Raw genomic sequence first — 24,232 nt, 5'->3', positions numbered from 1 at the left:
CTATCAGTGTGTCTCTTGTTCTGTCACTGTATCCCCTAGTTTAGTCCACGTCTGTTCAGTTTCCTGTTTTACTTTGAAAGTCTGTGTACTATGTCAATGTGTTGAGTTTTGCCTCCCCTTGTCTTGTCATGTCTGATGAGTCCCAGCTGTGCTCTCCTCCTGTTTCACATTCCCTAATCGCCTCAGTATGTATTTAAGCCCTGTGTTTTTCCCTGCCAGTTTTTGCGGCCTCCACGTTTGTTGTGTGTGTATTCATTGTCGTCTACCTTCAGCATCTCCAGTCTAGTTAGTTTAAGTTGTTGTTTATGTATCGCCAAGTGTGACTCACCAGCAAATAAAGCTGTCGTTTAAGTTAATGTTTTGTCTCCGAGTCCTGCACGTGGGTCCAGCCACTGACAGCCACACAACTCATCGTGACAGATCAATTATTAAGTCATGTACTAACAGAGACTTGGAGAAGAGAGACCTAATATTTAATAATCCACATTTCACTGTTTTACTCTTTGGTTCAGATGTGGATACTGTATAGTTCTTTCTTTGTGATTTTTTTTATGTTTAAGTTGTTTATTGCTGGTTTTTAGTTTGTTTTTTGTCTGTTTGGAAGCTGACACAGTCTCTTTGGAGATGGGTTTTGGGGGGTAGCAGGAGGAGAGAAGCTGCAGAGAGGCGTGTAAGACTGCAACTCTGCTTCTTGGTCCCAACTCTGGATAGTCATATTTTGGGGGGTTTAATAAATTTGTCCATATTTCTAGAAATGAGAGCTGCTCCATCCAAAGTGGGATGGATGCCGTCTCTCCTAACAAGACCAGGTTTCCTCCAGAAGGTTTGCCAATTATCTATGACACCCACATCATTTTTTGGACACTACTCAGACAGCCAGAAATTTAAGGAGAACATGCGGCTAAACATGTCACTCCTGGTCTGATTGGGGAGGGGACCAGAGAAAACTACAGTCCGACATTGTTTTGGCAAAGTTACACACCGATTCAATATTGATTTTAGTGACTTCCGATTGGTGTAACCGGGTGTCATTACTGCCGACGTGAATTATGATTTTACTGAATTTACGTTTACCCTTAGCCAGCAGTTTTAAATTTCCCTCAATGTCGCCTGCTCCGGCCTTTCGAAGACAACTGGGTATGGTTGTTGGTGTCTCTAGCTATTGGACCAGACGTGGCGAGGAGATCCGGACAGCGAGGCTGACAGCATCGAAAGTGATCACGAGGATCCTCTGAAACACGCAGGAGTGTACACTGCAGAAGAAGTGGCGCTAATCACTCGAGAAAAACTTATCAGACTCCAGTCCCTCTATATTGATCAGTTTACAGAATCGCCAAGTGTGTCGCCGAGTGGGGTAAAACGGTTAGACACATGAACAGGTTGGTGGTGTACCTGGGGCTTCTGTTTAAGACTATGCTTCCTCCTCACCGCCCTCTTTCCCCAGCTGCTTGGGGTCTGCCGGGGAACAGCTTGCAGGGCCTACGCTATCTTCAGCTGCACCTGCTACAGGGGCCTGGCTAGCTACGGGTGAATGAAGGGTGCGAAGCCGAGTCTCCAATTCAGTAATCCTGGCCTCCAGAGCTGCAAATAGGCTACATTTGTTACAAGTATCATTACTGCTAAAGGAGGCCGAGGAGTAACTAAACATCTGACACAATGAGCAGGAAAGTGCAGGATGGACAGGTGAAGAGGCCATGGTGCTAGTGAGTTGGCTACGAGCTAAGCTAAGCTAGTGAAACAGTAAAAACACTGAGTGAATACTTTGGCTATAAATTAGGCAGTGAGTACACAGAAAGTGTGCTTCGGATGAAGCACGTTAAGATTGTACTATGAAAACAGAATGTATCTAACAGTTTTTAATTAAATTGCTAAGCAGATAAGCTACTCAAAAACACCACTGTGTTTGAGCAGGAACAGGAAGTGATACTCTACCGCAGAGAGAGCGAACACCAAGTGACAGCGCCACCCTGAAAGGGTGTAATGTTAAGTGTAATGTCTGTAGTCACAACTACAAACATTACACTTAACATTAACAAAGCTTAAAGTCTACTGTCAGTTATTAATTAGTTCAGTTTTGTCAAATTTGCAGGCATAACTCATTTATGCCCAAAATGCTGTTTGGCATCAGTGCCCTAATGCGTTGGGTTATGGGATTAGTGAAGGGATTCCAAATTCTTATTAGTCATTGAGCACAGATACTGTTGTGAAGGTATTTGTTTTAAACTAAATCACAACCTTTTCCAAAATCTACAAAAAAAATTAATAAAGTAGTTTCTAGTGCCCAAACCTAACCAGAGTGGAACTGAAAGTAAAAAGCAAAAGAAAGAAAAAAGAAACGAAACAGAGAAGAAAAGCCCCAAGAGGATATGAGGAATTTAAATACTGATCATGTGAACTTTAGTTCTGAAGAGAGACTTTTTGAACTACACAACTATTTTTAGTGTAGCTTAGCTGGCCCCTTCAAAAATGGAGGATCTACATGCGCCTCATCTTTAATGAGTTAACGCTGATCAATCCGTGTAAGGGGTTACTCTGCGTTAACGCATTAATGCAGCTTAAACGCGTTAACACCATCATCATGACTAAAGGGATTAACAATTAACCCATCTGGAGCGCAGACTGACTCAAAATCCCTGAAATGTCTCTGTCAACGCATTTTGGGCAGTTTGTCCAAAATTTCTCCATTATGCGCTCCAGATGGGTTGAGTGCATTAAAAATTTTGATCGCATTAATCGTGATGACCGTGCTAACGCATTTAGGCCACGTTAACGGTGCATTAATGCCGACAGCATGGCTACTCCTTATCTATGACCAGATTTGGAGCATGAGTATAAAAGTTTCTTGTTTTCAACAGAGCTGAAATTTGACTGTAGTAGTAGCACTATTTGTGTTTTCCTTATTCATTTAACTTAGAATCTTACTTCTCTTAATTGGGTTAGGTATCTCATTTATATTTAGAGATATTGCCGTGATATTATTTACATTTATCATAGCCATGGTCTTTCATTGTCAAAATTCATTTAGTGTGGTAATAAACATTAAAGAAAAAGCACATCTGTTTATCTCTCCTGAACATAAAGAGATTTGCAAAATAACAAATAACTCCAAAAGACAAATATGTCAAACAGACATTTAAAATTAAAACTTACTCTTACATCCAAGAGGCTTTTCCAGGCGAAGCCTTTTGATGGACTCTTGATGGTGTTAGAGCTTTAAGACAGGGTTGGACCTCTCGGGCTTTGGACAAAGAGGGCCCTTTTAGTGGGCTGTGCAATCATTTCAGTCTAGACCAGTGGTTCTGAAAGTGGGGTGCAGAGTTCTGACAGGTGGGGCACAAATTACCTGACAGAAAAGTCATGCGGAACTAATGTTTAACATTTGAATCACTTTTACAGCGGAACTAAGAAATTCCCGGCAGTTAATATGCACATCCACTGAAAAGCTGCAGCTGCGTGTGCAAGTCGACAACCACAATAAAGAAGTGTACTGAAAAGTGCGAACATGTGGTCGGGTCTGTCGTGCATCGTTTACAGTGGTGCTGAAACCCAGGATTGGGGCACGACAGACCCGACCACATGTTCGCACTTTTCAGTACACTTCTTTATTGTGGTTGTCGACTTGCACACGCAGCTGCAGCTTTTCAGCTACAACCTACACACATCAACAACAACAACAACAACAATAACGGGGCCTAGTTAATTTTATTTTAAGCCTGTTTAAAGTTTCTGGATTTCTTTTTTTTTTTTAACAAGACTAAGACTGATCTTTATTTTTCCATGTTTGGCAATGTTCACATAGTGTTTAACTTGTTGCCTTTTTGCAGACTAATGAAGCAGTCTAGTGACAAAAGTTACAAATAGTTGTTTGGAATTAAAGTTGTTTGTTTAAAACAAATTACTAAGGGATTCATTGTGTTGAATGAAGGATTTAAATGGTCTAAATCAATTTGAATTAATATGTCTGTATGAATGCTGTATTCTTTGTGTGTTTTACTTTTAGGTTGGTTTGGGGATAGGCCTGGGTGAGGGTCACTGTGTAGAGTGAGGAATTTATTGACAGTGGGGGTCTGCCTGTCATAAAATGAGGAGTAAAAGCTGCCTCAGTAAGATAAACAGGAAGTCACAATTACGAGCCTGGGGGAGGGCAACCCCCCAGACTGAACAATAGAATTAGGGGAGAGTAGTGGAAAATTACTGAAGAGGGGTGACAAAGGGACACAAGTATTTTGGCGGACAGCCTTTACTAAAAGGAAGAAAAAACTGACTGTTGTGGATTCATTTTAATACAGGGATGACAAGAATCTAACAATTGCATGTGTGCTTTTAAAAAAAACACATTACATTACATTAAAAGAAGCAAATAAACAAAGTCACAAACTACCACGAAGAAAAGGACACCGGTAAAAAAGAACAGAAACAAATGATCTCTACAGAGAAGTTGAAGAAGTGAAATTGTCTATTAAAGAAACAGAATCACAAAGAATTATTCATGGAAAACAATCTCTCCCTTTTTATCTATTTAAGTCTATTTAATCTTAAGGGCAGTGACAAGGGTATTTTCTTCATCTTATTTTTAACAGTATAGTATTCTTTGTTTTGCACTATATTTGTCATAATATAAGAAAAAAGAGAAGTGAAAAGCTGAACATTATAACAATCAAGTATTTCAGTTAAATTAAAAAGTGTATTAAGATTGAAATATAGAACATATTTTGCAGGAAAATTTAGAGTAATCATTAATAAAAATATATATTGTGTTTTTGTTTTTTCATTTAAAAACCGTATTTTAATATAAAATGCAATTGGGGAAAGACTGGATTTAACAAATTTAAAAGACATTTTTGGAAACTGTAGATAAAACTGTTGACAGTCATTGAGGTTTCTAAACCAGCTGGCTTATCAGGTCAGAAATAAAAAGTAATCGAAGTTACTTATATTTGTGGTGTTTCTCCTGCTTCTGTGGCCGTAACTTTATTCTTTCATGAGTTATTTACAAGTTTCTGACCACTTATAAAATGTGTTCAATGTGCTGCCCATTGTGTTGGATTGTCAATGCAACCCTCTTCTCCCACTCTTCACACACTGATAGCAACACCGCAGGAGAAATGCCAGCACAGGCATCCTGTATCCGTGGTTTCAGGTGCTGCACATCTCGTATCTTCACACCATAGACAATTGCCTTCAGATGACCCCAAAGATAAAAGTCTAAGGGGGTCAGATCGGGAGACCTTGGGGGCCATTCAACTGGCCCACGACGACCAATCCACTTTCCAGGAAACTGTTCACAGGATCCCGCACCTCCACCACACCCTCCTACCCTCAGGCATGTTACCGGCTGTCTCCTCCACATCCTGCTCCTGTAGCTCTCTCTATTTTTTTCATTGTTCTTTAGAAAGTTCTGGTTTTTTTTAGTTTTCAATCATTCTTGCAAGAACATCACAGTCGTTCCACTCATTTTCACGTTCATTTCCAGCTATTTTGTTTAAGATGATTCTAGTCAACTCCTCTTTTCCTGCTTCCTTCAGAAAGGAAGCAGGAAAAGTCACTGTGTGACCCTCCAGTCACTGTGTGACTGGAGGGTCACCAAAACAATGATGCTAAGGAGCAGAATAAGGAAACATGAAAGAAGAGTATGACGGTGTTCTTCAGATCAGCGTTTTATGCTGTGAATATAGAATGAAATACTCACCCTGGAAACATTTTTCTCTTCAGTGATGATTTGTTTTTCTTCAGTTGTGATGTTGTGTATGTGTATGTTACTAAAACTCCACATAACTGCACCCTGCAGCCTTTACCTGAGCATGTAAGTGTACATCCACATGAATACCGGCAGGCTTTTCTCAATTTCTTGCCAATGCAGAATATTAAGACAAATATAATACAGGCTGGCAAAAGCAGGTAAACCCAGCAGTCAGAATCTACATCTTTGCAAGCGCAGCCAACATCCTTGTCAAGCAAAACATTGTAAGTAAAACTCCAAATAATGACAATGAGAATGCTGATTTCCTTGTAGGGAAAATTTGCTAGAAATTCCTGCATCTTTGCTGGAGAGTTTTGCATCTGATGAGAGCTGGAATGTGAAATGCAGACATATACCAACACTTGACTTGAGCTGCAGGTAACAGGTCTGAGTAGCTCTGAATTATCAGTTGAGCAGTGGCTGTTCCTCTGCTGGAAGTTTTATTATATAACTTTCCACATTGTCATTTAGTTTGTTTTAATCTAAACCACAACCTCTCCCAAACTTTAAGTAGATTCAGATATCTCCTATATTATCTCTCAGAATTTAACTTTGCTTGATAACGAAGCTTTTAAAACCAAAACTTGTCACATTTGCAGTTTTTTTTTCCTGTCAAAGAAACTTGATATTCTGTTACAGCACTTCCTTTAATCAAGCTGTATCAAAGCTGCTGTAACAATGATGGACAAGAGACAAAATTAGCCCTCTCTCTGGAAAAGTAATATATATATATATATATATATATATATATATATATATATATATACAGTGGGGCAAAAAAGTATTTAGTCAGCCACCGATTGTGCAAGTTCCCCCACTTAAAATGATGACAGAGGTCAGTAATTTGCACCAGAGGTACACTTCAACTGTGAGAGACAGAATGTGAAAAAAAAATCCATGAATTCACATGGTAGGATTTGTAAAGAATTTATTCGTAAATCAGGGTGGAAAATAAGTATTTGGTCACCTCAAACAATAAAAAATCCCTGGCTCTCACAGACCTGTAACGTCTTCTGTAAGAAGCTTTTCTGTCCCCCACTCGTTACCTGTATGAATGGCACCTGTTTGACCTCATCATCTGTATAAAAGACACCTGTCCACAGCCTCAACCAGTCAGACTCCAAACTCCGTCATGGCCAAGACCAAAGAGCTTTCGAAGGACACCAGGAAAAGAATTGTAGACCTGCACCAGACTGGGAAGAGTGAATCTACAATAGGCAAGCAGCTTGGTGTGAAAAAATCAACTGTGGGAGCAATCATCAGAAAATGGAAGACATACAAGACCACTGATAATCTCCCTCGATCTGGGGCTCCACGCAAGATCTCATCCCGTGGGGTCAAAATGATCATGAGAACGGTGAGCAAAGATCCCAGAACCACACGGGGGGACCTGGTGAATGACCTGCAGAGAGCTGGGACCAAAGTAACAAAGGTCACCATCAGTAACACACTACAACGGCAGGGAATCAAATCCCGCAGTGCCAGACGTGTTCCGCTGCTGAAGCCAGTGCATGTCCAGGCCCGTCTGAAGTTTGCAAGAGAGCACATGGATGATACAGCAGAGGATTGGGAGAATGTCATGTGGTCAGATGAAACCAAAGTAGAACTTTTTGGTATAAACTCAACTCGTCGTGTTTGGAGGAAGAAGAATACTGAGTTGCATCCCAAGAACACCATACCTACTGTGAAGCATGGGGGTGGAAACATCATGCTATGGGGCTGTTTTTCTGCCAAGGGGGCAGGACAACTGATCCGTGTTAAGGACAGAATGAATGGGGCCAAGTATCGTGAGATTTTGAGCCAAAACCTCCTTCCATCAGTGAGAACTTTGAAGATGAAACGAGGCTGGGTCTTCCAACATGACAATGATCCAAAACACACCGCCCGGGAAACAAAGGAGTGGCTCCGTAAGAAGCATTTGAAAGTCCTGGAGTGGCCTAGCCAGTCTCCAGACCTCAACCCCATAGAAAATCTGTGGCGGGAGTTGAAAGTCCGTGTTGCTCGGCGACAGCCCCAAAACATCACTGCTCTTGAGAAGATCTGCATGGAGGAATGGGCCAAAATACCAGCTACTGTGTGTGCAAACCTGGTAAAGACCTATAGTAAACATTTGACCTCTGTTATTGCCAACAAAGGTTATGTTACAAAGTATTGAGTTGTATTTTTGTTATTGACCAAATACTTATTTTCCACCCTGATTTACGAATAAATTCTTTACAAATCCTACCATGTGAATTCATGGATTTTTTTTTCACATTCTGTCTCTCACAGTTGAAGTGTACCTCTGGTGCAAATTACTGACCTCTGTCATCATTTTAAGTGGGGGAACTTGCACAATCGGTGGCTGACTAAATACTTTTTTGCCCCACTGTATATACACACATACACACACACACACACACACACACAGTGGGGCAAAAAAGTATTTAGTCAGCCACCGATTGTGCAAGTTCCCCCACTTAAAATGATGACAGAGGTCAGTAATTTGCACCAGAGGTACACTTCAACTGTGAGAGACAGAATGTGAAAAAAAATTCCATGAATTCACATGGTAGGATTTGTAAAGAATTTATTCGTAAATCAGGGTAGAAAATAAGTATTTGGTCAATAACAAAAATACAACTCAATACTTTGTAACATAACCTTTGTTGGCAATAACAGAGGTCAAACGTTTACTATAGGTCTTTACCAGGTTTGCACACACAGTAGCTGGTATTTTGGCCCATTCCTCCATGCAGATCTTCTCAAGAGCAGTGATGTTTTGGGGCTGTCGCCGAGCAACACGGACTTTCAACTCCCGCCACAGATTTTCTATGGGGTTGAGGTCTGGAGACTGGCTAGGCCACTCCAGGACTTTCAAATGCTTCTTACGGAGCCACTCCTTTGTTGCCCGGGCGGTGTGTTTTGGATCATTGTCATGTTGGAAGACCCAGCCTCGTTTCATCTTCAAAGTTCTCACTGATGGAAGGAGGTTTTGGCTCAAAATCTCACGATACTTGGCCCCATTCATTCTGTCCTTAACACGGATCAGTCGTCCTGTCCCCTTGGCAGAAAAACAGCCCCATAGCATGATGTTTCCACCCCCATGCTTCACAGTAGGTATGGTGTTCTTGGGATGCAACTCAGTATTCTTCTTCCTCCAAACACGACGAGTTGAGTTTATACCAAAAAGTTCTACTTTGGTTTCATCTGACCACATGACATTCTCCCAATCCTCTGCTGTATCATCCATGTGCTCTCTGGCAAACTTCAGACGGGCCTGGACATGCACTGGCTTCAGCAGCGGAACACGTCTGGCACTGCGGGATTTGATTCCCTGCCGTTGTAGTGTGTTACTGATGGTGGCCTTTGTTACTTTGGTCCCAGCTCTCTGCAGGTCATTCACCAGGTCCCCCCGTGTGGTTCTGGGATCTTTGCTCACCGTTCTCATGATCATTTTGACCCCACGGGATGAGATCTTGCGTGGAGCCCCAGATCGAGGGAGATTATCAGTGGTCTTGTATGTCTTCCATTTTCTGATGATTGCTCCCACAGTTGATTTTTTCACACCAAGCTGCTTGCCTATTGTAGATTCACTCTTCCCAGTCTGGTGCAGGTCTACAATTCTTTTCCTGGTGTCCTTCGAAAGCTCTTTGGTCTTGGCCATGGCGGAGTTTGGAGTCTGACTGGTTGAGGCTGTGGACAGGTGTCTTTTATACAGATGATGAGGTCAAACAGGTGCCATTCATACAGGTAACGAGTGGGGGACAGAAAAGCTTCTTACAGAAGACGTTACAGGTCTGTGAGAGCCAGGGATTTTCCTTGTTTGAGGTGACCAAATACTTATTTTCCACCCTGATTTACGAATAAATTCTTTACAAATCCTACCATGTGAATTCATGGATTTTTTTTTCACATTCTGTCTCTCACAGTTGAAGTGTACCTCTGGTGCAAATTACTGACCTCTGTCATCATTTTAAGTGGGGGAACTTGCACAATCGGTGGCTGACTAAATACTTTTTTGCCCCACTGTATATATATATATATATATATATATATATACATACATATATATATATATATGTATATATATATATGTATATATATATATATATATATATATATATATATATATATATATATATATATATGTATGTATATGTCATCACAGGTAAAAAACCTTACCCTGGACTATTTAGTTGTTGTTCAGTGATGTGTAGTCTATTCTAAGTTATGAGCTTCCATTTCTCTTTGCAGGTTAACTGTGCCTCCTCTGTTCTGTTAGTGAAATGTTCAAAAAGCAGACATACCAGTCTCTAATGAAACAACATGTGCAGTCCACAGCACACTAACACTGCCTGGATAAAGTGACAGAAGAATGAACCACAAAATCAGCAGCATTTAGTGGTGATTTGCAAGTGCATTCAAAGTTCCTGCGCAACAAAATGGTGGCAGTAAAAATCACAATGACAGCAATCTAGGCATTTTTTTCAGGTGCAAACTTTTTGATTAAGGTCTCCATGTCTGCCCTCCTGTTTATATCATGTTAAAATACACAGTTCCAAAACTGTGTTTTCCTTTTTAAGTTTTTACACCTTCAACTCCAGTGAACATTAATGAGGCTGAGAAAGACTAACATGCCACACCAAGAAGCTATTTAAACCCAGATGAAATGGCTTAACATCATTTTTGTTGTTAAAGCAAACAAATCCTTTAGATTTCCTAAATCTTATGTATACTTTTCACAAATTCAGCTTTTCACTAATATATTGATTTGTTATAATTTGTAACAAAACATTTTGCATTAAAATAATAATAATAATAAGAGATGCCAGCATCTCAACAGTCTCAAACCAGCAACCGTCAGCTGATTAGTCAGCTGCTCTAACTTAAAACCACTTTATCTACCTGCACATCCTTACACAGGCTAGAATCTTCTCTGGTTACAAGACTTCAAAACAATCAGTACTCAATTACAATGAAAACATGGGACTTTTCAATTTGTAGAAACCAGGAAAATATGAACTATGGTGAAAGAGGAAATGCAACAGAGAAGATGAAAAAGTAAAAGCCTAGGCAGGAGTGACCTCTAGTCACTGCTACACAGATTGCAAGTGTTTCAATCAGTAAAGCCTGCATCTTTAGTGGAGTGGTTTAAACATTTCCTGATGAATGAAAAGATTTCCAGCTCGAACACAGATGGAGACACAAAGCCCTCTGGATCTATGTCAGGAAGAGCATTTGGTGTAAAATCTCTGCCACATGAAACATGCAAAGCTACCCACTGTGGTGACCCCTTGGGAATAAGGAAGCAGATAAAAGTAGTTTTAATTCAGTTTCTGGCAGCAGACCTCTCAGCAAAAAATTACAAGTTTACACAGTGCTGTGGACCATGGTCTGATACAGCATTCCCTTCACACCATGGATGGGCCTGAAACGGCTGAACAGGTTTTTATACAGTAACAATGACAAAAATTATTATCTCCCAACATGAATGTGATGGCTCCGGCAAACCCTCACGTCCGTTCAGCTCATAGACCTCCTATCTGCTCCTTTCCTGGAATCAGAAAGACACAACAAAAACACACCTTGCATAGCTTCGGCTAGCTGCTGATTCTAACTACACTAACTACACAAAATTTGTGCTAAACGTAGCACATCTCATCCGTCACTCGTAAAACTTCCCCCCTTCCTAAACAACTGAATGCCATGTTGCCATATCATTTTTTGATTGGTCGACATGGTACTTTTTTCCACCAATAGGAAAGGCTGGGTTTTTTTTGGTTTCGGTTTTGCTCACAGGCGGAGAGTGCTTTCGGGTGTTTTCCTTATAAAACACAGTTTTTACTGTTTCTTCCCGCAGTTAATATAAACAACGACAGTATTCAGGAAGAAAACCTAACATTGCAGATATTATTATCATAACTCTGGTTTTACGTGGCTGATCAACACAATTTAAAAACTGGTATAAAGTCCACACTTTTTCCGTCAATTGTTCCGTCTGTCCTGCTCACATCTCCAATGGTTGTACACGTTGTCATTAACATGGCTTCACTCCACATCAGCCACGCCACTTTGCTAGCTAAAACACCGGTGTCGGCACATAAGGATGCTGTCATAGCCTGTCAACAAGGTTGATTAGCTGCGTATATACAAATGTGAATCGCGTGATTGGCTGGACTATGGGATAAGGTGGCATCGTTCTAATCCCATACGGAGCCAGTCACTTACTGACTAACACTGCAAAACAGAATTGTTAAAGTTTTATTTTTAATTTCAATTCAGGTTAGATTTTTTTTGTGCGCAACGCAGATTTTCTGTGTGCAGAGACCGTGCCAGCAGTGCGCAATTGCGCTTAGAGGGAACATTGATTAAGAGGCTCTAATGCCTGGGTCTCAATCTCGCGGCCCGTGTCACCTCAACTTGCGGCCGCATAATGACGTGAAGAAATGTATTTAAAAATTATTGTTAAAAAAATTATTTAATATTAGGACAATAGGCAGAGTGTTACAGGTATAGCCCTAAGAATGTAGCCTCATGGGCAGTGTAGTCCGTGCTGCAGGGAGAATGAACTGTCATACCCGTTATGTGTCTGTGAGCGAGGGAGGGAGAAAAAGGAAAAGTACGAGTTGTCACAGAGCAAAAACGGGAGCTGGAAGCATATAAATATAATAATAACCACTGCAGCCAAAAAGACTGCTTGACGAGCCCAGTTGTAAGTAAGCTATTAAGACTCGACTGTATGCTTTGTTCGTGTTTTCCTCTGAAACAATAAGCTCCGTTGGAGCAGCCTTTCAACACCTCTCTCTGTCTCTCGCTAGCAAAGTTGACCCAGACAACAAAGTAAAGCTAGTTTTCGGCTATGAGCCTGACACGAACCCGACGTATTAGCCAGAGGTCCCTTTACTACGGTTCGGAGCCGCGGACCTGTTTTATTTACGTGCGGAATAGTTTTCTATACGAGATCACTGCAAAAAGTGCAGCCTTACCTAATGTCCACCCTACTGTCACTCATTTTATATTAAGATTTAAACATCTAGTAGGTATTGGTATGGCGAGTAGCCTTCAGTAATAGTAATAAATCACACAGCAATAGTACATTCATGTAGTTGTAAACAGCATGATAATATATTAAGTAATCAAAAGTATTCAGAATACGTTACTCTCACTGAGTAACGGAACGGAACACGTTACAAAATACATTTTGGGGCATGTATTCTGTAATCTGTAATGGAATACATTTTAAAAGTAACCTTCCCAACACTGTTACTCAACCACTCACCCAGAGGATCTTCAATCCTAGAAAATTCCTTCACCTCATTTGATAATGTCTGTAGACCTTTAATGCCCTGGTAACTGACCCATCCGGAGCTGTATCATTCAGAATATACAACAACAGGCCAACCCACTGCTTGATCACACCAATCCTCTCTCCGCCAAGAGCATATCCAATGCCATCCTATAACATCAAACGGTATTGATCGTCCAGTAATTCCATTCTCCTGGTCAGGCCAGCTAATCTCAAACCCCCAAGCTAAATTATTTTTATCTGGAACTGCTCTTTGTCCATAAATGTTCTGGGTAAGATTAAAATTGTCTCATGTGGACCGTCTAATTTTCCGGACTGCTTTAATTTTGCCTATGACAGTTACTGGACATTTGTGCAAGTACCTGACCGAGTTTAACAGTTTCTCTCCTAGATTATTCCAAAACAAATCCACCCTTTGTGTCAAAAAAATTAGGAATTTGTCCATAAGTGACATTATGGTATTGTCAACCCCCACCAGGGCTTACCTCTCCCACTTTTGGTAAGATTGCCATCAGACATGTGCAGTGTTGCACAAGTTACTTTGAAAAAGTAATTAATTGTAGTTACTAGTTACTTCTTCATAAAAGTAACTGAGTTAGTAACTGAGTTACCAGATCCTGTTGGTGGCGCTGTCACTTGGTGTTCGCTCGCTCTGTGGTATAGTATCACTTCCTGTTCCTGCTCAAACACAGTGGTGTTTCTGAGTAGCTTATTTGCTTAGCAGTTTAATTAACAACTTTTAAATACATTCTTTTTTCATAGTATAATCTTCACGTGCTTCATCCGAAGCACACTTTCTGTGTACTCACTACCTAATTTATAGCCAAAGTATTCACTCACTGTCTCTGTACTGTTTCGCTAGCTTAGCTCGTAGCCGACTCGTTAGCACCAAGGCTACTTCACCTGTCCCTTCTGCACTTTCTTGCTCATTGTGGCAGATGTTTAGTTACTCCTCGGCCTCCTTTAGCAGTAATGATATCTGTAACAAATGTAGCATATTTGCAGCTCTGGAGGCCAGGATTACTGAACTGGAGACTCGGCTTCGCACCCTTCACTCACCCTTAGCTAGCCAGGCCCCTGTAGCTGGTGCAGCCGAAGATAGCATAGGCCCCGCTAGCTGTTCCCCGGCAGATCCCAAGCAGCTGGGGAAAGAGGGCGGCTGGGTAACGGTGAGGAGGAAGCATAGTCCTAAACAGAAGCCCCAGGTACACCACCAACCCGTTCATGTGTCTAACCGTTTTTCCCCACTCGGTGACACACCCGCTGGGGGTCAAACTCTGGTAATTGGTGATTCTGTTCTCAGACATGTGAAGCTAGAGACACTGGCAACCATAGTCAATTGTCTTCCAGGGGCCAGAGCAGGCGACATTGAAGGAAATTTAAAACTGCTGGCTAAGGGTAAACGTAAATTCGGTAAAATCATAATTCACGTCGGCAGTAATGACACCCGGTTACGCCAATCGGAGGTCACTAAAATCAATATTGAATCAGTGTGCAACTTTGCCAAAACAATGTCGGACTGTAGTTTTCTCTGGTCCCCTCCCCAATCAGACCAGGAGTGACATGTTTAGCCGCATGTTCTCCTTAAATTGCTGGCTGTCTGAGTGGTGTCCCAGAAATGATGTGGGTGTCATAGATAATTGGCAAACCTTCTGGAGGAAACCTGGTCTTGTTAGGAGAGACGGCATCCATCCCACTTTGGATGGAGCAGCTCTCATTTCTAGAAATATCGACAAATTTATTAAACCCCTCAAAACATGACTATCCAGAGTTAGGACCAGGAAGCAGAGTTGCAGTCTTACACGCCTCTCTGCAGCTTCTCTCCTCCTGCTACCCCCCCAAAAACCCATCTCCATAGAGACTGTGTCAGCTTCCAAAAAGACAAAAAACAAACTAAAAACCAGCAACAAACAACTTAAACATTTACAAAGAAAGAACAATACAGTGTCCTCAACAGCACCAAAGAGTAAAACAGTGAAATGTGGATTATTAAATATTAGGTCTCTCTCCTCCAAGTCTCTGTTAGTACATGACTTAATAATTGATCAACAAATTGATTTACTCTGCCTTACAGAAACCTGGTTGCAGCAGGATGATTATGTTAGTTTAAATGAATCAACACCCCCGAGTCATTCTAACTACCAGAAATCTCGAAGCACAGGTCGAGGGGGAGGTGTGGCAGCAATTTTTCACACCAGTCTATTAATTAATGAAAGACCAAGACAGACTTTTAATTCATTTGAAAGCCTGATGCTTAACATTGTCCACCCCAGCTGTGAAACTCAGAAACCAGTCTTACTTGTTATCATCTATCGTCCACCTGGGCCTTACACAGAGTTTCTGTCTGATTTCTCAGACTTTATATCTAATTTAATTCTGAGCTCAGATAAAATAATTATTGTGGGTGATTTTAACATCCATGTTGATGCTAAAAATGACAGCCTCAACATGGCATTTAATCTGTTGTTAGACTCAATTGGTTTCTCTCAAAATGTAAAAGAACCCACCCACCACTTTAATCACACTCTAGATCTTGTTTTAACATATGGCATAGAAACTGAACATTTAACAGTGTTTCATGAAAACCCTCTCCTGTCTGATCATTTCTTGATAACATTTACATTTACAATAATTGATTACGCAGCAGTGGAGAGTGGACTTTATCAAAGTAGATGTCTTTCTGAAAGCGCTGTAACTAAGTTCAAGAATATAATCCAGCCACTGTTATCATCGTCAATGCCCTGTACCAACACAGAGCAGAGCAGCTATCTGAACGCTGCCCCAACAGAGGTCGATTATCTTGTTAATAATTTCACCTCCTCACTACGTACGACTCTGGATACTGTAGCTCCAGTGAAAACTAAGGTCTCTAATCAGAAGTACCTGACCCCGTGGTATAATTCTCAAACACGTACCCTAAAGCAGATGACTCGTAATCTGGAGAGGAAATGGCGTGTCACAAATTTAGAGGATCATTATTTAGCCTGGAGAAATAGTTTGTTGCTTTATAAGAAAGCCCTCAGCAAAGCCAGAACAGCTTACTACTCATCACTGATTGAAGAAAATAAGAACAACCCCAGGTTTCTCTTCAGCACTGTAGCCAGGCTGACAAACAGTCAGAGCTCTTTTGAGCCAACCATCCCTTTAACGTTAACTAGTGATGACTTCATGAACTTCTTCACAAATAAAATTTTTATCATTAGAGAAAAAATTACCAATAATCATCCCACAGATGTAATATTATCTACAGCTACTCTTAGTACCATTGATGTTAAGTTAGACTCTTTTTCTCCAATCGATCTTTCTGAGTTAACTTCAATAATTACTTCCTCCAAACCATCAACGTGTCTTTTAGACCCCATTCCTACAAAACTGCTCAAAGAAGTCCTGCCATTGATTAATTCTTCGATCTTATATATGATCAACCTATCTCTAATAATCGGCTATGTACCACAGGCCTTCAAGGTGGCTGCAGTTAAACCTTTACTCAAAAAGCCATCTCTAGACCCAGCAGTCTTAGCTAATTATAGGCCAATCTCCAACCTTCCTTTCATATCAAAAATCCTTGAAAGAGTAGTTGTCAAACAGCTAACAGATCATCTGCAGAGGATTGGTTTATTTGAAGAGTTTCAGTCAGGTTTCAGAGCTCATCACAGCACGGAAACAGCTTTAGTGAAGGTTACAAATGATCTTCTTATGGCCTCTGACAGTGGACTCATCTCTGTGCTTGTCCTTCTTGACCTTAGTGCAGCATTCGATACTGTTGACCATAATATCCTATTAGAGCGATTAGAACATGCTGTAGGTATTACAGGTATTGCACTGCAGTGGTTTGTATCATATCTATCTAATAGACTCCAATTTGTGCATGTAAATGGAGAGTCCTCTTCACACACTGAGGTTAATTATGGAGTTCCACAGGGTTCAGTGCTAGGACCAATTCTGTTTACATTATACATGCTTCCCTTAGGCAGCATCATTAGAAGACATAGCATACATTTTCACTGCTATGCAGATGACACCCAGCTCTATCTGTCCATGAAGCCAGATAACACACACCAATTAGTTAAACTGCAGGAATGTCTTAAAGACATAAAGACTTGGACGGCCACTAACTTTCTGCTTCTTAACTCAGATAAAACTGAGGTCATTGTACTCGGCGCTGAAAAGCTTAGAAATATGGTATCTAACCAGATTCTTACTCTGGACGGCATTACCTTGGCCTCCAGTAACACTGTGAGGAACCTTGGAGTCATTTTTGACCAGGATATGTCCTTCAACGCACATATTAAAGAAATATGCAAGACTGCGTTCTTCCATTTGCGCAACATCTCTAAAATTAGAAATATCCTGTCTCAGAGTGACGCTGAAAAACTAGTTCATGCATTTATTACTTCCAGGCTGGACTACTGCAATTCATTATTATCAGGATGTCCAAAAAACTCACTGAAAAGCCTTCAGCTAATCCAAAATGCTGCAGCAAGAGTACTGACGGGGACTAGAAAGAGAAAGCATATTTCTCCTGTTTTGGCTTCCCTTCATTGGCTTCCTGTTAAATCCAGAATTGAATTCAAAATCCTGCTCCTCACATACAAGGTCTTAAATAATCAGGCCCCATCTTATCTTAATGACCTTGTAGTACCATATCGAGAATTATTAGAGCACTTCGCTCCCGCTCTGCAGGCCTACTTGTTGTTCCTAGAGTATTTAAAAGTAGAATGGGAGGGAGAGCCTTCAGTTTTCAGGCCCCTCTTCTGTGGAACCAGCTTCCAGTTTGGATTCGGGAGACAGACACTATCTCTACTTTTAAGATTAGGCTTAAAACTTTCCTTTTTGCTAAAGCATATAGTTAGGGCTGGACCAGGTGACCCTGGGTCCTCCCTTAGTTATGCTGCAATAGATGTAGGCTGCCGGGGGATTCCCATGATGCATTGAGTTTTTCCTTTCCAGTCACCTTTCTCGCATTTCTCGCAATTCCAGGCAACCTACAGTGTTTCACAATAAGCAATACAACAAACAATAAGCTTAAAGTTACGGTGTAAACGTTAGCTTATATTGTAGTAAAGCTGTTACTGTTTAAATTTTAGGACAGAAATATTTGCTAGACCGTCCCATTTCACAGCCTCACACTTCTCGGTCTTCGAAGGACCCGGCCCACGTAGACTGTGAAGGCCAGGTCCTCCGAAAGATGCAGCCTACGTTTTGGGACACAGCTACTCACTCACTCACCCCCTCCCTCCTAGCTCACAGCTTCTTCTTCTTTTTCTTGGTTGGCAACTAATGTTAAGGAGCGTTACCACCCCCTGGCACACAGCTCAGTGGACATTTAGATGAGAAAATATATATTTGACACTCCTTATACTCCTCCATTATACTCCGTGAATCGCTACCTTATCGTGGTGGAGGGGTTTGTGTGTCCCAGGGATCCCAGGGGCTATGTTGTCTGGGGGCTTTTGCCCCCTGGTAGGGTCTCCCATGGCAAATTGGTCCTGGGTGAGGGACCAGACAAAGAGCGATTCAGAAGACCCTTATGAAGTCTGGTGGCCGGGCCTTAGTCCATGTGGCCCGGCCGGGCACAGCCCGAAGAGGAGACATGGACCCATCCTCCCACAGGCCCACCACCCGCAGGAGGCGCCATAGGGGTCGGGTGCATTGTGTGCCGGGTGGCGGCCAGGAGCGGAGGCCCTGGCGGACTGACCCCCGGCTGCCAAGACTGGCAATAGGGACATGGAATGTCACCTCTCTGGTGGGGAAGGAGCCTGAGTTAGTGCGTGAGGTTGAGAGGTACCGGCTAGATATAGTCGGGCTCACCTCTACGCATGGCTTGGGCTCTGGAACCAGCCTCCTGGAGAGGGGCTGGACTCTGTCTCAGTCTGGAGTTGCCCCTGGTGAGAGGCGGCGGGCTGGGGTGGGTATTCTAATATCCCCTCGGCTTGCTGCCGGTACGTTGGGGTTTTTCCCGGTGGATGAGTGTTTGTTCCCTGCGCCTTAGGGTCGGGGAAAGGGTCCTGACTGTCATCTGTGCTTGTGCGCCGAGTGGCAGTTCTCTGTTGTCCTGCTGGGAGACTTCAATGCTCACGTGGGTAACAACAGCGAGACCTGGAGGGGCGTGATTGGGAGGAACGGCCTCCCTGATCTGAACCCGAGCGGTGTTTTGTTATTGGACTTCTGTGCTAATCACAGTTTGGCCATAACGAACACCTTGTTCGAACATAAGAGTGTCCATAAGTGCACGTGGCACCAGGACGCTCTAGGCCGTAGGTCGATGATCGATTTTGTAATCGTATCACCAAACTTGCGACCATATGTTCTGGACACTCGGGTAAAGAGAGGGGCTGAGCTGTCAACTGATCACCACCTGGTGGTGAATTGGATCAGGTGGCGGGGGAGGACGCTGGACAGACCTGGTGCACCTAAACGCATAGTGAGGGTGTGCTGGGAACGTCTAGCAGAGGCCCCAGTCCGCGAGATCTTCAACGCACACCTCCGGCAGAGCTTCAACAGCATTCCGAGGGAGACTGGGGACATTGAGTCCGAATGGACCGTGTTCAGCGTCTCCATTGCCGAAGCTGCTGCATTGAGCTGCGGCCGCAAGGTGGTTGGTGCCTGCCGTGGTGGTAATCCCCGAACCAAATGGTGGGCACCAGAGGTGAAGGGAGCCACCAGGCTGAAGAAGGAGTCCTATCAGGCTTGGTTAGCCTGTGGGTTTGCGGAGGCAGCCGACAGGTATCGACAGGCCAAGCGGAATGCGGCTCAGGCAGTGGCTGAAGCAAAAACTCGGGTGTGGGAGGAGTTCGGAGAGGCCATGGAAAAAGACTTTCGGACTGCCTCGAAGAGGTTCTGGCAAACCGTCAGGCGTCTCAGGAAGGGAAAGCGGTGCTCTACCTGCACTGTGGCTTCTGTGTCCTTCTCGTTTGGCTCTCAGCGAAGGCGGTCGCACTTTTCTCCTCTCCTCCTTACCCTTATCTTCCCTGCTTAGCCTCTGTGTCCTTGTCTGTCTCATGTGCATTACTTTCCCTGGAACAGTCTCTCTGTTGTTCTCTAAAACCTAAAAGAGAATTATGGATTTGATCAACTGGCCTCTGAATGCTATTGACACCCTCTTCTCAACGAGAAGTTTGGGCTCGGGAGAGCCCGAGTGCCCTGGAGGGACTTTCCCTGCCGGATACACGATGGACGGGTGGCAGAACTGGAGAGTCATGTGCCTGGCGGGACTGTCGATCGAGGACGCTGAAGATATCTACCTATTCGGAACCATGATAACAGGGTTCTTGCTGATCGGAGCTGACATGGCCCTGACTTATCGGAGAATTGAGAGAGCGGAACCGGCTGTTCAAACCCCCCCAAGGCTGCCCGCTGGATTCAAAGCGACGGGACGAGTCGCGACTTCTCACAACGAACGCAGCATGGTTAACACCTTGGAGACGCTTACAGCGGCTGTGAAGGCTCAAAACAACACCATTGAGCGTATGGTGGGATACATCAGAGAGGGCCCTGCTCAAAATGACAACCTTGAGCGAAAGTTGGATCACATCACAGAACGGATCACTGCAGTTGTGAGGTCTCAGAATCAAAAGAATGACAACACCACGGATCAGAAGTTTGATACCATCATGGGGAGGCTCGCGGCTCTCCAACGGGAGATCGAGAGACCAGCATCAGAGTGTAAAAGATCAGCTTTGAAAATTCTCGTGAGCTGCTCGTATGAAAAGAAAATCAACAAATTCGGGATCAAAATGCAGACACCACCACGGCGCCAGCTGCAGGCCCAAGGCTGAAGCCGGACAAACACTCCCTGATAACGACTGTGTGATGACTATTCTCCCCATCCCATGCAAGGCCACCTGGATTGGCTGGAGGACTGTTTACTTAGCCTGATAGGGCGAAGGACACTGTCTCAGCTGAACTATGGACACGCACACACACACACTTACACTGATAAGCACTCACTCATCTCCCCTTCCCTTTCCAAGGCCTTCGATGCTTGTTACCTCCTGGGAACACGAGGCGGGTCTGGGCCCGCGCTGGCGAGTCGGCGCAGTGGCAGGATGGCTGCTGTGTTGCCTGGGATTACTCCTTATCCCCTACCCAACCCTGTTGCTGGCCACGTGCTCTATAATGTTGTACTGTGGACATTTATGTGCTTTTCTGTGCAGAGGAGTTTTTTTGTTTCCTGTTCTCATGCTGTCCTCCTGTAGCCCAGCATGGGTAGAGGTCTCTTTTTTTCCTCTTGTACTTTTTCCCATTGTAGTGTCCATTTCAGTGGTTTTTCTGTATTGCAACCGTTCTCTGACTTGTATCCCCATGTAATGTCTGTGTTGTGTGTGTAATGTCGGGGGGTGGGTTCATTCCACTGCAGGGCAACCTACCACTGCATGTGGCGAATAAAATTTGAACTTGAACTGTGTATAGTGCTGGCGGAGCGCTGCTGGCATCGACTGAGAAAATTGTCAGGCGGTGGAAGGAATACTTCGAGGACCTCCTTAATCCCACTGACACGTCTTCCGAGGAGGAAGCAGAGCATGACCCGCCAATTTCCGGTGGCGAGGTCACTGAGGCAGTTAAACAACTCCTTGGTGGCAGAGCCCCTGGTGTTGATGAGGTCCGCCCCGAGTTCCTGAAGGCTCTGGACGTTGTAGGGCTGTCCTGGTTGACACGCCTTTGCAATGTTGTGTGGAGATCAGGGGCAGTACCCGTGGACTGGCAGACCGGGGTGGTGGTCCCCATCTTTAAGAAGGGGGACCGGAGGGTGTGTTCCAACTACAGGTGGATCACACTCCTCAGCCTCCCGGGGAAAGTCTATGCCAGGGTGCTGGAAAGGAGAGTTCGTCCGCTAGTCGAATCTCGGATACAGGAGGAACAATGCAGTTTTCGTCCTGGTCGCGGAACACTGGACCAGCTCTTTATCCTCTCGAGGATACTTGAGGGTGCATGGGAATTTGTCCAACCAGTCTACATGTGTTTTGTGGACTTGGAGAAGGCATTCGACCGTGTCCCTCGGGGTGTCCTGTGGGAGGTGTTGCGGGAGTATGGGGTGTCTGGCCCATCGCTACGGGCCATTCGATCCCTATACAACCGTTGCAAGAGCTTGGTTCGCATTGCCGGCAATAAGTCGGACTCGTTCCCGGTGGGTGATGGGCTCCGCCAGGGCTGCCCTTTGTCACTGGTTCTGTTCATAATTTTTATGGACAGGATTTCTAGGTGCAGCCAAGTGGCAGAGGGCTTTCGCTTTGGTGGCCTCAGAATCTCATCTCTGATCTTTGCGGATGATGTGGTTCTGCTGGCTTCATCAGGTGAGGGCCTCCAGCTCGCACTGGAACGGTTCGCAGCCGAGTGTGAAGCAGCGGGAATGAGGATCAGCACCTCCAAATCTGAGGCCATGGTTCTCAGCCGGAAAAGGGTGGAGTGCCCACTCCAGGTCGGGGATGAGTTCCTGCCCCAAGTGGAGGAGTTCAAGTATCTCGGGGTCTTGTTTGTGAGTGATGGGAGAAGGGAGCCGGAGATCGACAGACGGATTGGGGCTGCAGCTGCAGTAATGCAGACGCTGCACCGGTCCGTCGTGGTGAAGAGGGAGCTGAGTGTAAAAGCGAAGCTCTCAATTTACCGGTCGATCTACGTCCCTACCCTCACCTATGGTCACGAGCTGTGGGTAGTGACCGAAAGAACGAGATCGCGGATACAAGCGGCAGAAATGAGCTTCCTCCGAAGGGTGGCTGGCCTCTCCCTTAGAGATAGGGTGAGAAGTTCGGCCATCCGGGAGGGGCTCAGAGTAGAGCCGCTGCTGCTCCACATCAAGGGGGCCAGCTGAGGTGGTTCGGGCATCTGACAAGGATGCCCCCTGGGCGCCTCCTGGGTGAGGTGTTCCAGGCATGTCCCACCGGGAGGAGGCCCCGCGGCAGACCCAGGACACGCTGGAGAGATTATATCTCTCGGCTGGCCTGAGAACGCCTTGGTGTTCCCCCGGATAAGCTGGAGGAGGTGGCTGGGGAGAGGGAGGTCTGGGCCTCTTTGCTTAGGCTGCTGCCCCCGCGACCTGGCCTTGGATAAAGCGGAGGAAGATGGATGGATGGACATTTGAGGAAAATACTAATAAAATGAAATAAAAATAAATAAAATAAATGTTCCCTTTAGAAATCCTTTTTTTGCTCTTTTTTGCTCTATAAAAATAGTTGTTTTTCTTTTTCAGTCACTCATCTTAGCAGTAGGATATGCATGAAAATAGAAACAAATTAAGTTTGAGTGAAAATGTACATTTTTTGCAATCTCTGGTCAACTGGCTCTGTGACTCAAATGATTAAAAAAAAACCTCATTCAAACTCTATTCAGTAAAAAGAATTGAATTGACCACCACTACACTGAACTTGATGATATGCATTCCAAATATGCAAAAAAGAAATTGTGCATAGTCTGAAGAAAAACACTGGCCTGCAGATTTCTCTTCAGTGGTATCACGTCTTGTAGTTTTGCACTCATAAAACATCTTTAGGAGATATTTTGATAATGTTGTTTAAAGAAGCAGAAATGTATTCAAGCCTTTTCAGTAAAGAATAGAGTAATTACATAACTGTAGGGTTTATGCTACTGTTTGGTAAAGGTACTGGTAAACTATGGGTAGGGAACCATACTATCATTGTTAGGTGGGACATTAATTGTACATAGTCACATATGACAGTACTGGACAAATAAGAATTTTATACATGCTCATAATGTGGAATAAAATTAAATCATTTTCAGACAGGAAAATCTTTCTGTTCATCTGACATGAACATGTCAGAGAAAAGAGAGACAAAGGGAGAAAAACAAAATCTAATGTAAGATACCTGATTCTGGCCTGTATCTCACTGTTTCACTTGGCTCAAACCAATTTTACAGAAGCCAAGCCTTTTTGAAAAAACGGGTTGTGAGTGAAGAAGAAATGGTCAGTGCACCATGGATAGGTCCCCCAGCCTAGGCCTATGGCAGCATATCTAAGGTTCAGGGTTACCTGATCCAGGTCTAACTATAAGCTTTATCAAAAGGTAAAATTTTAAAACTAATCTTATAAAAAGAAGTGTTAAAATACAGACCTTAAAAATGAAAGCTCTCTCTCCAATTCTCCCTTGAAATTCTTTTTCATTCTGTCTTATTTTAGCGTTATTGTACAGATTAAATGTTTTTTAATCTTGTTAAAAAAAGAGTTTTTCCATAAATGCAAGAAAGCTCTT

The 24,232-nt window shown here is 43.5% G+C and overlaps 1 pseudogene; it reads left to right on the top strand.

Moving 5' to 3' along the window:
• The first annotated feature begins 13,891 nt into the window (after positions 1–13,891).
• On the top strand, positions 13,892–14,789 carry LOC148102354 (uncharacterized; annotated as a pseudogene).
• Positions 14,790–24,232: the final 9,443 nt, after the last annotated feature.

The sequence above is a fragment of the Neolamprologus brichardi genome, chromosome 7 (genome assembly GCF_056152115.1).
Source record: "Neolamprologus brichardi isolate AB-2024 chromosome 7, ASM5615211v1, whole genome shotgun sequence".
NCBI lineage: Eukaryota > Metazoa > Chordata > Actinopteri > Cichliformes > Cichlidae > Neolamprologus > Neolamprologus brichardi.
This window is presented reverse-complemented; position numbering and strand designations above follow the sequence as displayed.